Source organism: Camelus dromedarius, chromosome 8, assembly GCF_036321535.1.
Source record: "Camelus dromedarius isolate mCamDro1 chromosome 8, mCamDro1.pat, whole genome shotgun sequence".
Taxonomy (NCBI): domain Eukaryota; kingdom Metazoa; phylum Chordata; class Mammalia; order Artiodactyla; family Camelidae; genus Camelus; species Camelus dromedarius.
The window spans coordinates 5,594,334-5,611,424 of record NC_087443.1 but is presented as its reverse complement, the minus strand read 5'-3'; the positions used below and the strand labels follow the sequence as shown (position 1 = coordinate 5,611,424).

The 17,091-nt window shown below is 42.8% G+C and overlaps 1 non-coding gene and 1 pseudogene across 1 annotated transcript; one reads left to right on the top strand and one right to left on the bottom strand.

The window, feature by feature from the left end:
- Positions 1–13,422: 13,422 nt before the first annotated feature.
- LOC116156152 (U2 spliceosomal RNA) lies at positions 13,423–13,612 on the bottom strand. Its single transcript, XR_004140002.2, has one exon. It is a non-coding gene; the product is annotated as a U2 spliceosomal RNA (small nuclear RNA).
- Positions 13,613–14,063: 451 nt separating this feature from the next.
- Positions 14,064–14,342, top strand: LOC135321862 (cytochrome c oxidase subunit 6C-like; annotated as a pseudogene).
- Positions 14,343–17,091: the final 2,749 nt, after the last annotated feature.

Below are 17,091 nucleotides of genomic sequence, written 5' to 3'. Positions count from 1 at the left end.
TAGATGTTCATTGAGGTTCCACAATCCAGGCACTGGGAATATTCTGTCATAGTCTTGTCTTTTGGAAGAATTTCATAGTCTTGGACCACGTTCTTCCCTTGCCTCCGGGACACCACACTCTCCTCCCAATGCACGGCACCTCTACCTGGGCGGGGACCGGTGGGACAGTGGGTCGGAATAGGGATGGACAGAGTCTCGCTGGAAGAAGGGGGGCTCTTGGTACCCACACAATAGACATTCTCCTCCTCTTCCTTCCTGATTATTTAGAGTAGCAACGTGCTCAGTTCAGTGTGACCCCACATGAGATGAAACTGTAACCTATTGGGTCGTTGGATGGCACTTTCAAGAAATCTTTAAAGGGAGCTGACACCTTGCTGGAATTGCTCACTCTTCATTGCCATACACATCGGGCACGTCAGTCTTGACCCCTCTTCTCGTCTCTAATACTTTCAATTCCCAAGTCATCTCATCCAATCACAGGACTTCGAATGCCATCTCTAAATCGGCCACTTCCAAATTCCCGTCTCCAGCCCTGACTTCTCTCCAGAGCCTCAGATTCGCAGACGTGACGGCCACCTCCACACCTCCACGTGGATGACTAACAAGCAGCACAAGTTAACACGTCTACAGCAGGGCTCTTAATTTCACACTTGAAACGAAACCTCCCCCGTGGCTTCCTTTTCAGGAAATGGCACCGTCATTCACCCAAATGCTCGGGCCCAGATCCAGGAGTCACGGCGACCCTTCTTCCGCTCACGCCCCACATTCACACCAGCAGCACATGCTCGAGGCTGCATCTCTTGCATCTGATCCTGTCTAACCCTCCCCACCCCCCCAACTCCCTCTGGGTCCATGTGACCATCAGCTTTCACCTGGGCAGCTTCCAAACTCCTCTCTTGACTGTCAAATGTCCTAAATCTGGGAGGCTCTTGTAAGAACTTAAGAATATGTTATATTCCTGCTTGCAACCTCCCAGAATTCCTCATGGCGCTCAGAATGAATCAAATTCCTCTCCAAGTCCTCTGGTCCCTGCCTGTCTTTCAGGGTCCTCAGGGTTGACAGCTGTACCTTTTTTTTTTCTTAAAGGTTTTCTTTTTTTTTAATGTTTAATTTATTATTTTATTGGGGGGAGGTAATTGGATTTTTATTTATTTACTTATTTTTAATGGTGGTACTGGGGACTGAACCTCGTGCTTGCTAGGCACACACGCTCACTGAGCTACCCCTCCCCCACCCCGCCAGCTGTATCTTACTCGTCTTTTTGTGCCAACACATCACAGATGATGAATAAATACCCGGAGAAATGTTGATTGAATTCTATGCCCTCAAAATAGCTTGATGAAACATTTGGTGATGTCTGTACGAGGAATAAAAAGGTGGCGTATAACTACCACCATCCCCTCCCCGCCCCCCCCCCCCCCCCGAAGAGAATATGGCAGTGAATGGCAACACTGTCAGGTCTTGGGAAAAAGGCTTCTATGAAATTCTTCCTGACCCCACCCTGTACTTCTGTATTCACCAACCTGGACTTTCCCACCTCCTCCTGAAACTGTCATGGCCATGCCTGGGTGAGTTTTTCATTTCCTACATTTTGCTTGAGTTTTCATTTGAGTTTGTTTGCCTATTTGGGGACACCCCGTTGCAGGCTATGAATAATTGAACACAACAAATTTGGATGATAAATTATGGATTACAGATGCAGAGCTGTTTTGGAACTGTTGCTCTGTGCGTTGTAGCAAGGCACTGGAATATTAAACGTGTGTGTTTTAAACAAGCTTATGTTGCTTCTGGAGAAGAAAAGGAAAAAAAGAGAAAACCCACAACAGCCCAGGGCCTGAGGGAAGATTGCTGTCTGCTGGGGGACGTCTGGCTGGCGTCATTCCGGAGTCAGGTTGCCGAGGTCGGGGAGGTGGCAGGCTCTGGGCTCCAGCCCCTTTGAGGGGGACCCTGGAATAGCCAGCTCTGGGTGCACGCCCATCCTGTGTCCTAGGGCGGAGGGAGAATGGAGATGGGTGTTGAAGAGGAATTTGCAGGTTGTGCAACCCTCCTGGGAGCCTGGGGGGAGGCAGAGCTCAGTAAACAAGGAAGCATCGCGATCCGTGTCCCGCTGCAGCGCCGAGGGGCAGCCAGGGGCAGCCACCTCAATGTGATGTGATGTCACATTTCTTCCTTTTAGTAAATGGACAAGGAGTTGGAACCTGGGAGGAAAAGGCAAAGACACCACTTAAGCGGTGTGGCTACGGCTTCGGGGCAGGTGAGGGAGCCTGCAGACCCAGCAGGGCTGCAGAGGCCCGGCAGGCAGCTTCCGTCACCACCCCCTGGAGAACTTGCGGGGCCGGACAGCTGCCCGCCGCGGGAAGCGGCCAGTCCCTGATGCCGCCCGCGGCGCGGGAGAAGGTCTGGGAGACTTGACAGCTTGCGGTCCCAGCCCCCTGTGCAATTTCATAGTTTACCAATTCTGATTTCCCAGGGGAGGGTAGAGTTTGTTAAGCATTCAAGGGGGACAAATCAGCAATTTCCTTTCAGAGGACACAGTGGGTTGGCAAGCCTGGACCTCTGGAAATCAATTTGTTTCAAAGAGCTTTGAGTTAATCTCTAGGTCCTCAAATTCTGAGTGGAGGGTGTGGTCCAGAGGAAAAAGCAGAGCTGGTCAGCTGAGTCCCCGGAGGCAGGCCTGTGTCATCACTGTCCGGCTGGGTATTTGCTGTGAGTTATTTAAAACCCCTATCAAATATGTGCTGTGGTCATAAAAATGTCCCCTTTCCTCCTTCTCCTGATGGAGACTGGCGTGTGTTTGGAATGTGAGCTAATTGTTTAGGCCTCAGCCCCCTAATGCTGGGCGGTTGTTGTAGGGACAGAGAGAAGGGGGTCGACGTCAGCTGTGAAAGTGTGCGTCAGCGGTGGGGGTTCCAGCTCCGCACACTGGCAGGTGATGGAGGGAGAGGCGGGGGGTGTGTCCAGGACTGACAAAGCGTGGCATCCGGTGCCTGTCACTGAAGACACAGGAGGTCTCTGAGTCCTAGGGAAAGTGCGTCAACATTTTATGAGAGGCAGGGTCTTGTCATTTTCCCAAATTCTCGAGCATTGGTAGGAAAACCCAAGGAGGAGGAGGGCAGAACACTGCGAAAGAAGAGCCAGCTCTGGTCCTCGGGAATGCCTGCTGGGCGCCAGAAGATGCCATGTTCCTTCCTGGGCGAGAAGGACCCAGTCGCCTGCCAGACTTGGTCAGTGCAGGCAAGAGAGCTTGGGGCACCTAGGATTGGCCCCAACTCACACAGTGTGGTGGCTGCCAGCAGAATCGGCAAGGTCCAGGGTGAAGCTGGACACCAGGCTGAGCAGACACTAGAGCAGCTTCATGGGGCCCTCACGGGGTGGCCAGAGGGTGGAAGGCAGGCGCTCCAGGTGGGATTTAGACACTGGAATACAGGGTAAGGGGCTCAGATTGGAACCTGAAGAGTCCCTGTGGCCAAGAAGTGTGTTCCTAGGGCTTTTTAATAGGCTCCTGCAGAAGGGAACCCCTCCGACTCAGGCCAGCAGGGAAGGAAGAGAACCTGGCAGCCTCATGGGTCTTGAGTCTCCCCCTTCTCTCAACTGGGCAGGCGCAGCGGTTCCATCCCGCTTAGGGATCCAGATCCAGACCCTTTGGCCATTTGGTCTGTCACCCTGCAAGACGACCTGCAGTTGAGGAAGAGCATCTGCATGTGATGCTCTGCAAGACAGCGCCCAGCACTGACTCAGGGCCATTCGGTGCAGAGGAGACAGTGGAAGGAAAGGCTCACCTGGGAGATGGATACGAAAACATGTCCCCACTGCAGTTAATCAAGCACATTTTTAAAACTTTTTCAAAAATTGAAGTATAATTGATTTACAATGTTGTGTTCATTTCAGGTGTACAGAGAGTGATTCAGTTATACATATACATGCATTCTTTTTTCAGATTCTTTTATAGATTATCATAAGATATTGAATATAGTTCCCTGTGCTATACAGTAGGACCTTGTTGTTTATTTTATATATAGTAGTGTGTATATGTTAATCCCAAACTCCTAATTTACCCTTCCTCACCCCATTTCCCCTTTGGTAACAGTAAGTTTGTTTTCTATGTCTGAGTCTGTTTCTGTTTTGTAAATGAGTTTATTTGTGTCCTTTTTTTAGATTCCACATATAAGTGATAATCACATATTTGTCTTTCTCTGTCTGACTTACTTCAGTATGATTATCTCTAAGTCCATCCATGTTGCTGCAAATGGAATTATTTCATTTTTTATGGCTGAGTAGTATTCTATCCTATATATAGACATCATCTTCTTTATCCAGTCATCTGCTTATGGACATTTAGGTTGTTTCCATGTCTTGGCTATTGTTAATAGCGCTGCTATGAACATTGGGGTGCAGGTGTCCTTTTGAATTAGAGTTTTCTCCAAATGTATGCCCAGGAGTGGGATTGCTGGATCATAGAGTAAGTCTATTTTTGGTTTTTTAATGAACCTCTGTACTGTCCTCCATAGTGGCTGCACCAATTTACATCCCTACCAGCAGTGTAGGAGGGTTCCTTTTTCTCCACACCTCCTCCATCATTTATTATTCACAGACTTTTGAATGATGGCCATTCTGGCTGGTGTGAGGTGATACCTCATTGCAGTTTTGATTTGCATTTCTGCAATAATTAGTGACATCAAGCATCTTTTCACGTGCCTATTGGCCATCTGTATGTCTTTTTGGCCTTCTGCCCATTTCTTTTTGATTTTTTTGTTTTTGTTTTTGTTATTCAAGCAGTTTTTAAAAAGCCAACTTTAACAGGAAGAGGAAAAGGCCAGAGTCCACAGTAAGGTCTGGGTTCAGAGTCGGGCTTCACTACCAGGTTGGTGTGTGACTTTTGGCAAGTTGTTTAACCGCTCTGAACCACAGTTTTTCATCTGTAGAATGCTGGTGAAAATCTACCTCTTAAGGTATTAAAAAAAAAAAACTACGGTAAAATACATATAACATAAAATTCACCATCTTAAACATTTTAAAATATACAGTTCAGTGGTTTTAAGCATGTTCACATTGTTGTGCGGCCATCACTATCATCCATCCCCAGAACTCTTTTCATCTTGTAAAATTGATGCTCTATTCCTGTGAAGCACTGACTCTGCATCTCTCCTCCCTGAGCCCTGGCAACCACTGTCTCTATGAATTTGACTACTTTAGAAATCATATAATATGTGTCTTTTTGTGACTAGCTTATTTCTCTTAAAATACCTTCATCCATGTTGTAGCATGTGTCAGAATTTCCTTCTTTTTCAAGGCTGAATAATATTCCGTTGTATGGATATACCACATTGTGTCTGTTCATACCTTCATCTGTGGACACTTGGGTTGCTCCACATCTATGCTATTGTAACTAATGCTGCTAGGAACATGGATGTACAAAGACCTCTTAGATCCCTGCTTTCAATTCTTTCAGGTACATATCCAGAGGTGAAAATTCTGGATCATATGTTAATTCCACTTTTAATTTTTTGAGGAAGTGTCATACCATTTTCCATAGGGGCCGTACCATTTTCCATTCCCACCAATAGTGCATAAATGTTCGGGTTTCCCCACAGCCTTGCCAATGCTTATTTTCTGGTAGCCATCTTAATGGATGATTGTGGTTCTGATTTATAATTCTTTAATGGTTGTTCATGATGAGTATGAAAATGCTGGTTGCCCATTTGTATATCTTCTTTGGAGAAATGTCTATGCAAATCTCTTACTCATTTTTAAATCAGATTATTTGTCCTTTCTGTTGTTGAGTTGTAGGAGTCCTTTATATATTTTGGATATTAACCCCTTATCGGGTATATGATTTGCAAGTATTTTCTCCCATCCCCTAGGTTGCTTTTCACTTTGATTGTGTCCTTTGATGCACAGAAGCTTTTAATTCTGATGTAGTCCAATTTGCTATTTTTACTTTTGTTTCTTGTGTTTCTGGTGTCATAGCCAAGAAATCAATGCCAAATCTCTCAAGACATTTTTGAAGATAAGATGAGATACATGTGAAATTCCTTACAAATTATGAAGTAATATAAAAATATTAACTGTTATAGAAGTACTCAAATACACAATATGCAGCCAAGCCCTATAGGGATGGTTAAAAAATTACCAAAAAATTGTTACTTAAGATAGTAGATTGAAAACACACATATAATTTCTTTCCCTTCCTCAACCTTACTAAAGAGAGAATATGAGGATTTTAAAAACACCTTACTGAGGTACAATTTCAATATAATCAAATGCACCCATTTTATAAAGTTAGATGAGTTTTTGTAAATTTGTACATTGCTGTAACCACCACGACAGTCAACATAGTACATACTTCTGTCACTCAGAAATTTCCCTTATGCCTTTTGACAAGCAATCCACTAATAACTCTGTTCCCAGGGAACCACTATCTGCCTTCTGTCTCTGTGGGTTACTGTTGTCTTTTTGAGAATTTCATATCAAAGGAATCATACGGTATGAAGTCTTTTGGGTCTGGCTTCTTCTGCTCAACATGCTTTGAGATTCATACAAGTTGTTGCAGACACCAGTGGTTCCTTCTGTTTTATTGCTGAACGGTATATTATGGTATGGATAGAGGACAATCTCCCTTCACCTGTTGTTGAAGTTTTTGGCTCTTATGAGTGAGATGTTTATGTACAAGTATTTGTGTGGATATGTGTTTTCATTCTCTTAGGTGAGTGGAAATGCTGGGTCATATGGTAAGTGTATGTTAACGTTTAAAGAAACAACAAAACAGTTTCCCCAGGTTCACTGTGCTGGTGTTGTACAGGGATTCGAGTTGCTCTGCATTATCACTAACACTGGGTGAGGCCACTCTCTTCACATTCAGTGGGTGTGTAGTCATATCTCATTGTGGTTTTAATGATCACCTCCCTGATGATTAATGATGTTGAACATTTTTCAGACAAGATTGAGCACGTTCAGGGTGGTATGGCCGTAGACTGTTGAACGTTTTTCAGTTAGGACACTTATTAATGCACCCCTCCTGCCCTCTCTTGTATTGATCCAAATTTTAACGTGGCATAGACTTTTTTTTGCTTGAAGTACTACCTTTTACGTTTCTCGTAGTGCTGGTCTACTGGCAAGGAATTCTCACAGATTTTGTTTATAGATTTTTTTTCTGGGTAGAGAATTCTGTTTGACTTTTTTTCTTTTCAGTACTCCATACACATTATCTCTTTTTCTTGTGATTTGCTTAATTTCTGACACAAAATCTGCAATAGGTATTATATTTTATGCATCATATAAAAAAAGAATCAGACAGCTGTGAGTTGGAGAGTCCTAACATTGCTCCTTAGCAATTTTCTCAGAAAGTATCAATATTTTCATTGTTTTGGGTTTCTAATCTTGCAAAATTTGACAACGTTCTAGATACCTAGCTCAGGTGAATTACTATTCCATTAGGGTTCTCCCTGTCTTGACCACAGGAATGGGAAATAGGGCAGGGACCTGTGACCACGTGACCAGAGGTGAGATGCTTTGGAATGTGTAGTCCCCTCAAGGCACAGCCCAGGGCTGCCCCCTCTGTCTAGGGCAGGACCTCAAGGCTGCCTGGCTCTGGACAGAGAACTAGGAGGAGTGGGATAGGACTGACAGCCACCAGACAGCCGTCTCCCACCTGAACCCTCTCCTACCCTGTCACCCTGGAGGTAAACATGCTCACCTCCCCTTCTCAAAACCTCCACTGCTGTAAGGTGCCATTGCCCTCCGTAATTGTTTGTTTACCTATTTGTCCCCATGCTTTCTCCCTGCACCCCAAAAGGTGGCGTTCTTGAGGCTAACGGCTGCATCTGGTCCTTCTCTGAATCCCCAGCACAGAACACAGGCTCCAATAGTCAGGGCTAGCAATGAATGAACCATCATCTGAAAAAAAAATTCATCCATTTGTTTGTTCACTCATCCAGTCCTATTGTGCAACAATCTGGGTACTGGTGTCAACAGGAGACAAATTAGATGATGTCCTTGAACTTATGTTCCAGTGGAGGAGAGAGACAATCCAAAATAAGTCAGGTGGGCATCAGGCAGATACCTGCACGGCCTTGGGGTACTCTGACCTCATGGCGGAGCAGAGCACTGTGTTCTCGCTGTTCATCCCATAAAGTTCAGTTATGAACAAGGGTTCCCACCATTGTCTGTCACTGAGTTAGTTCAGAATCTTCCAACAAGGAGCCTGTATGGTTGTATTTCAGTACAAACAACATTTATTAGCACCCACGAGCCAACTCTTGAATATACAAAGATGAGTATGAATTGTCCCTTGTCTAAGGGACTTATTTTCTGTTTCTAAGCAGCAGACATAAAACATAACATTTTAATAAAACATGGAAACTACTGGCTGTGATAGAATCAAGGTGCTGACTGGTATAGAGGACATTTAGATAAGGCTTTCCCTGACCTCCCTTATCAGGGTGCTGGTCAGCTAGGCAACCCAGACATTGCTAAAACACGGCTTCCATCGCCTGCTTACCAAACTGAGACTTGAGGACACAGTTTTGGATGAAGTAGAAAACGCAGCTTTATTTCTTTTCCAGGCAAAGGAAGTCACAGTGGGTAATGCCTCTAAGACCGTGAGCTTGCTGGGGAGAGAAGACAGGGGATTTTATAGTAAAAGTTCAAGAGTTCAAGGTGGAGTGTGGAGCTAGTTTCCATAGAAATCGCATACAGGGTAACAAATTATCACAAAGTTGTTCTTGTTTTTGCAGATGCATTGGTTCCCTTCCCACTGCTGGATGTGAAGTTCACCTCTGGATTTGGGACTCTCTTATTATTCTTGTACCTAGAACAAAGGATGCATAGGAAGGGGGTCTGTGGAAAAGAGCTCTATAGAAAAACTTGTGCAGTTTAAAGTCAGATTGTTAAATGCTTTTAGCCTTTTAAGTAGGCTGAGGCCTGGGACCTCCTGCTGTAGGCTGATACCTGCAGCTTGAACAACAGGATACAAGGAAACCACAAGGGGTCAAAAGGAGAGCACCGGGGTCACGAGCAGGGCACTGGGGTCACGAGCAGGGCACTGAGCATGATCCCTGAACACAGCACCATGAGGGGGTTGGGCAGATCACCCAAGCCTCTCTTCTCTCCAGCCCAACCCTGGTCAGCAAGAGCATGAGAAAAACCCTTTAAACCTTTAGACAGTTAAGCAGTTACAAGCACCATTACAGATGTCACTTGGTCACTGATGACAATAGGGTCCTGCTCAGCTACCCAGACAGGAAGACTGGGTGTCCAGGGTGGCCATGTCCTGGCATGGTCAGCCCACCCAGTAGGGGCCGAACCCTCCAGGGCTCCGGAGTCCTGGTCAAGGGCTGCGGCTGACAGTAGAGACCGGGGAACGTAGGGCAAATCTCAGGGCTCCTGGCTACTCCACAAGCCTTCAGGGCGGCCAGCACTTCCATAAATACTGACAGGTCAGGCCCTGGGCGAAACTGTGAAGGGGTTTTGATGTGCCTGCTGGAGTGCTCAGCCCCATCCCACCCGCCTTGCTCTCCACCCCCACCCATACCTCAGCATCCTGCTCTCTCTTGCTCTCTTGCTTCCTCCCCCGCCCCCTCCCTCCCGCAAAGGTTACCGGTCTTACCAGCCCAGCCTGTATCCTCCCACCTTCCCTCCTTGTTCATACAGTGCATGCATGAATGTACATCTTCAGGGAGCTGCACACTGTAAATTCAAAATTCAGATTTCTACTCACTCCCCCCTCCCCCTTCTAGGGTGGGAGCAGGAGGAGAAAGAGGGCAGAGCTTCTGCCTGGGCTGGTGCTGTTGCCAAACAGCTACAAGCGCTCTTGCGCTGGTGGATGTTTCAACGACCTCATGCTCCCTAGGGCGTTCCGCTGGGATGCTGGGAGGCCTCCCTGCTCCCTCCTCCCAGGCTGGCTGCTGTAGGCTTGCTAGCCATCTGTCCTTGCAGACTCTGCAAAAGGGGTCACTCACTTTGGAAATACCCTCATGGACAGGGTTTCTTTTTAATAATTCCAGGCACTATTTCTCTTGTAGGCCCCACATCTGGTCCCTGGGCTTCTTGCACCCTCGCCCCTGTCCTGGGGGACCCAGGGACTTCTCACACAGGGGAGGGCCATCGCACACAGAAGATGCGATGGGAGCCGTGATCCCTACCGCCGTGCCGTGCAGCCGGCCGGTGTGAGTGTGTGTTGGAGGCGCTCCAAGTGCTTCTCCGTTTCTGGGGGGGCAGGTGAGCAGGTCCCCGAGTCTCTGTTGAAAGTTGACTCTCGCTAGGTGAGGGGAGCGAGTGACACTCTCAGTGACCTCCCCTTGAAAAGGGAGCTGGGACTCACAGAAAGGCAGCAGCTCTCTCCAAAGAAATCACTTTACAGATACTCTCCTTCTTCGCAAGCAAGGTGCCTAGGGAGCAGGACCGAGGGAGATGCTCGTGTCAGAGTCATGCCTGGTGAGCGAGGTCTCACCACGCTTTTTGTCCTTCGGACAGTCTCTCCTTTTTAGGAGGCAGTGTGTGAGTAGTTCAGAGCCCAGACTCTGGAGCCAGATTGCCATGTTTGCGTCCTGACTCTAGCACCGTGTGAACTTGGGCAGCTTTCTTTTCTGTGCCTTAGTTTTGGCATCTGGTAAAATGGGTCAGTAATGGAATCTAATAGTATCTACCATGTTGGTTTGTTATAAGAATATATATATACATATAGATAGATAGATAGATAGATAGATAGATAGATAGATATACATATATGTACATTAGAGCGATAGAATATATATAGTTGTGTATATACATAGATAGAATATATACATGTATATGTGTATATTTGGAATATGGATACATACATATGTGTGTTTATACATATGTATAGAATTTATATACAGATGGTACCAAACTTATGACAGTTTGACTTGTGATTTTTTGATTTTACAGTAGTGTAAAAGCAATACACATTCAGTAGAAACTGTAAGTCGAATTTTGAGTTTTGGTCTTTTCCCAAAGTGTGATAGATATGTGGACCGTCTCTGGTGATGCTGGGCAGTGAGCTGCAGCTCCCCGTCAGCTCCGCCACCATGGAAGAAACAACGGGTACACTTACAACCATGGTGCACCCAGACACCCGGTCTATTTTTCACCTTCAGTACAGTATTCAATAAATCACATGAGCTATTCAACTTTATTGTACAATAGGTTTTATGTTAGGTGATTTTGCCCAACTGTAGACTAGTGCCAGTGTTCTGAGCATGTTTAAGATAGGCTGTGATGTTCGCTGGGTTAAGTGTATGAAATGCATGTTCAGCTTTGGATATTTTCAACTTATTATGTGTTTATCAGGGCGTAACCCCCTCGTAAGTCAAGGACGATGTCTACATCTATGGAAGAGTGTCTGACACCTGGAAAGAGCTATCTATATAAGTATGAGCTATTATGATTATTGCTGTTGGATACGCTTGTCTCACCCACCCCTCCCCACTCTTCTTCCCCCTTCAGCTTCATGATGTACTCCCCCCGCCCCCAGCCCCTTGAATGATAACTCATGTTAACAACTTGAGAGTATTCTTCTAAAAAAACTCCATGCTATTGGCATATCAACCTTGTCATATATGAAATTCTCATTTGAAATGAAAATCTATTTCTGGACCATTTTTTTTCTGTCTAATGGGTCTATTTGCTTATTCCTATGCCAATTAATATTGATTTGAGTACAGTCAACTTCTAACTATGTTTGGATAGTTGGAAAAACAAAGCCTCACATTTTTCTCCCAAATGTCATCTTGGTTACTTTCACCTATTTATTCTTCCAAATAAAATGTGAGATAATTTTATCCAATTTCAGGGTGAAGAAAATTATGTCAACATTTCAATTGAAATTATGTTAACTTTATATAAAAATTGAGGGGGGGGATTAAGTGTTAACGATGTTAGATCTTTCCATCTGCAAAGACATATCTTCTCCTTTATTCAGAATTCATTTTATATCTTTCAAATACATTTAAGTGTTTCTTTATATAGACACCACCATTTCACCATTTTATTTCCATGAAATTTACACTGGTAGCTTTTGCCATCATTACAAACAGAGTATTTTTTTATCATCTCTTTTTCTGTGTGAAAAGCAGCATAGAGAAAAGCTATTGATTTTTTGTGTATTTTTCTTACATCTAATTGCTTTGCTAAATTCCTTTCCTAGGTAAAAAAAATTATGTCATCAGCAAAAGAAAATTTAATTTTTGTTTACTTCATATTTGTGCCAATTGTTTTATTTTCATTTGCTAAAACCTCCAAGACACTGTTCAAGAAAAATGACAGAGCTGGCATCCTTGTCTGGTTTCTGATGGTTTTAGTGATTTGCTATTTAAGATGTTATTGGCTAATGAAACTGTAAACAGCCTGTAACACATTTTAATTGATTCTTATCCTTATCTTGTTTATAATTCTTTTGAAAAATGGCTGCTGAGCTTTATTAAGTGGCTTTTCAACATCTATTGATATGATCGCGGACTTTCTCTTTTAATCTGTTGCTGCAGTCAATTTTATGTGTAGATTTCCTGAGATTTGAACCACGTCTGCATTTCTTGAAAAAAAAATTTACTTGGTCATAGTGTATTTCTTTTGATGTATTGCTGTATTTTATTTGCCAATATTATATCAACATTTTTTTATATTCAGAATGAGATTAGGCTGTAACTTTTTCCTTCTGTACTGTATTAGGTTTCTGTATTAACTGTACAAAATCAATTAGAGAACTTTCATCTTTTCTATAGCTTGGAATAATGTAACTGTTATTGGAATTATCTGTTCTTTATGGGTTGGCTAGAACAAAGCTCTAAAGTTATTTGTTCCCATTAACTTTTTTAGAGGTAGATTTTTATTTACTTTTCCCATCTCTACCATGGTAACTGGTCTTTTCAAAGACCAGCTTTGGGAACTATTTATCCTTTCAAAAATTTTTAATTTTCTATTTAATTGCTTCTTGCTGTTTTGGATTATTTGACTATACTTTTTTCTCCTTTTTATAGACAAGCACAACATCCTTTCCAGATTTATTTTTCTTTAAAAAAAAAAAGACGGCAGTTAAATTCATAAATAACTTTTGCTATACACATACATTTTGACAGGAAGTGTACTCTTTTACATTGCTTTCTAGATTTTTGATTTCCTCTTTGATCCGTAAGTGTGTTCTTAATTTTATAATGGTTAAGAGTTTTTATGTCTTTCTTATCCTTACTTTTTTCTAGCTGTATTGACTTGCGACTTGATGATATAGCTTGTAAAACTTTGACTTTTTCTTTTTTTAATTTAAGGACTCTATTATGGCCAAATGAGAAAAGACACAGCTGGGCATATCTTGTTTACTTTTGCCTTTATATTTCCAAAACTGAGGTCTTGGTTTTGCTTCAGTTTTTTTTTTTTTTTTTTTTTTCTTCCCACAACAGCTAATTCCCCTGAAGAGGGTGCACCATTCCTGAATGCACTGCAATACCAGGTCAATGAGTGGAGCGGACGGAGCAAGCTCCCATTCCGCCAATAGTTCCAAAACTCCATTTAATATATTGTCCTCGGATAGAGGACATATCAGATATTAAACCGATAAGAACAAACACCACACTTGATCTTAGCCAAAAGGCTGAGAAGTGTTTGATTCCATTTTTAGTTGGCTAAGAGTCTCAGGTGCTTCTTACTGCATAGATGGCAGCCTGAGATGTGTGGGTGAAATATACTCCAAATTCTTGCACATTCTCAAGTATATTTCTTGCACATTGACCAGAGAACAATATCTCGGCTGAGAAGAGGGTTCTTGGGTTGCAAGTTTTTTCCTTCATAGTCCACAGGTGTTAAACTACCAGATTCTATTCTCCAGGCAAAGTAAGGAATCTGCTGCCAATCTGAAACTCTTAACTTTATAAATAACTTGTCTTTACTGTCTGGAATCTTACACAATTTCTTCTCTAACCTCCTACCTCTTCTCCAAATGTTTTGCTCCAGTACTTCTTTTTCGCAGACTTTCTCCATTACTTAAGAGTGCATTTCGGTCCATTTCTCCATCAGTCTGGAAGGACGTTGCTGACCTGTCAAGGAGAGTAACTACCATGCCTTCCAGTGCTTTGACGAAACCTCAGAAGTGAGGCATTCTGGCCAAGCTTCTGCAATTTTATTGTTGGAGCCTTCGTTGTATTCCTGGGAGTTGTAGCTTTCTGTAAGTTTTCAGTGGCTGGACCAAGAAAGAAAGCATATGCAGATTTCTATAAAAATTATGATTCCATAAAAGACTTTGAGGAGACGAGGAAGGCTGGCATCTTTCAGAGTGCAAAGTGATCTTGGAATGTAAAGAATTTCTTTGGGTTGAGTTCCATGGAAATTTGTCACTTACCTGCATTCCTGAACTATGAAACTATGAAACTATGAACCATGCATATCTGGGTTAAGGAACAGTTTCTCTTGATAAATAATTGAATTCTGTTGGGGGGAAAAGAGTGCATTTCAAGGTAGAGGGGCAAGTGGAGAATATCCCTGACGGGATTTCAGGGAGAGGCTTAGAGTTTCTTGTTTGACTTCGGCAGCTGAAAGCTCTTTCCACAGCTGCTTGGCTAAATTGCTGTCTGACCACTGGACCCAAAGTTCATGAGAATGGGGTGTATTTAATAAATATTTGTTGACACACTGGCTCACTCTAAGGCTGTAGGGGCTGCTGCAGTCGCCAATGGGCATTATTTTGGTTTAACAAGTTCCAAATGTTAGTATTCCCTTGGCTCATTCAGAGGAGCACTGCTGGTTCCCGACTTTAGGTAAATCAGACCATGCTTTTAAGGAGATACTCCGAGGACAAGTCTAAATACGAATGATTTTTTAATAAACAGGCACTTAGGAAAATGCACAGATCCTTAGAGTACAGCTCAGTGATTTATCACAATGTGAACGCACCCCTGTAACCAGCGCCCACAGTGAGAACGAGAACATTGGCTGCTCCGTGTGCCGCTTCCAATCACCGGCCCCTCCCTTCTCTCCAGAAATAGTCACTACCCCTTCCTCTCACACAGCACGTTAGTTCTGCCTGTGCTTTGAAGTTTATGTAAAAAGAATCATGCTGTGTAAACGCGCCTGTGTCTAACTCCTTTTGCTTAACACGCACTTGAGAGATTCACGCGTGTCGCTGCTCGTGGCCGCAGCGTTCTTTCTGAACCCACCGCAATTGATTCCCCGCCTCGACTGTCGATGGACATCTGGGTTATTTCCAGTTTTTTACCATTATGAATAACGCTATGGGTACCGTAGGACATTTTCTCACTTAGCTTTGTTTTTATACCTGAGATCCCAATTACAGAAACAGGAAGAACATTGTCACACTCACTTCTCACTCACTTCCAAGTCCATGGATCTTCATTGAGGACTGAATGTTTGAATATGCCTCCTCCCCTCCAAGTCACATGTTGAAACCATAACCCCCAGTGTAACGGTATTTGGAGGTGAGGTTTTGGGGAGGTGATTTGGTTGAGATGTGGTCATGAGGGTGGAGTCCTCATGATGGAATTAGTGCCATTATCTCATTATCTGCCAGAGAGCTCTCTCTTTCCCTCTCCCCCTCTCTCTCCCACGTGAGGAAGCAGAAAGAAGGCAGCTGTCCTCAAACCAGGAAGAAAGTTCTCGCCAGACACGGAACCTGCCGGCACCTGGATCCTGGATTTCCCAGCTTCTAGAACTGTGCTAAATAAATGTTTGTTGTTTAAGCCACGCAGTCTAAGGAATTTTTTAAGCAGCCCGGCTTAACTACTAAGGATTCCTTACACTGTACTCAAAATGCAAGATGATACATTAGCCTCCCTTTTCATTTTAAGCCAGTCGCATTTACGTTTAAACCTTGTGTGGATGTCTTGTTTAAGAAATCTCTGCCTACTGATATATCAGGAAGATATTATTCAAATTAGAGTCTAAAAACTGTGTTGTCCAATGCAGCTCTTGAGCATTTGAAATATGGCTAGTCCAAATTAAGACGGATTGCAGGTATAAAATATACACTAGATTTCAAAGACAGTATGAGCGAAATAATGTAAAACCTTTCTTTAGTCATTTCTATTTTGGTTATATGTTGAAATAATACTATTTCAGACACAGAAAGTTAAATAAAATATATAATTAAAATTGATTTCATGTTTATTATTACTTTTTAAACTTGGCTACTAGAATATTTAACATATATGTCATTATATATGTGGCTTGTGCTATATTTCTATCGGGCAATGCTGTTCTCGAAGATTTATTGTTTCATCTTCCACATTCATACCTAAAACTCACCGGGAATTGATTTTTGTGTGTCATTTGAGATAAGGGTTACTTTTCACCTATTTCCCTGTAAGTAATCAGTTGCTCTAAAACCATTTATTGAAGAGACTGTTCTTTCTACACTGTTCTGTAGTATTACCTTTGTATAAATCAAGCGCCGATATAGATGTGAGTCTCTCTGTGTACTCTACTCTGTTCCATTAGTCCATTTGTCCTTTCACTGTTAACACGTGATCCTAATTAGTGCAGCTTTATAATAAGCCCATTTCTGGTGGTCAAGTTCTCCAACTTTTTTCTTCCTTTAAGGTTGTCTTGCCTATTATTAACCCTTTGCATTTCAACATACATTTTATTATCATCAACTTATCAAGTCTCTCAAAAATGCCTACTGGGATTTTAATTGCAGTGTGTTGAAAGTATACATTTGTGAAGAATCAACACCTGCCTTCTAATCCACGGACATGATCTATGTATGTGTAATTGTCTTCTTTCAATTCTTTCAATAATGGTTTATAATTCACTGTGTGGAGGGGCCTTACACAACTTTTATTAGATTTATTCTTAGGTATTTGATTTTTAAATGCTGTTGTTAAGTGGTCTTATTTTAAATTTCTTTTCCTACTTGTTACTGACATAAAGAAATCCACTTGATTTTTATCAACATTGCATCCAGAGACCTTGCTAAATTCACTGATTAATTCTAGTAGTTTATTTGTAAATTCTTTTGGATTTTCTATTAACACAGTCATGTCACAGGCAAATAATGACACTTTAATTCCCTTCCATACATTTTATTTCTTGTATTTCTTTTTCTTTCCTTACTTCACTGGCTAGGACTGC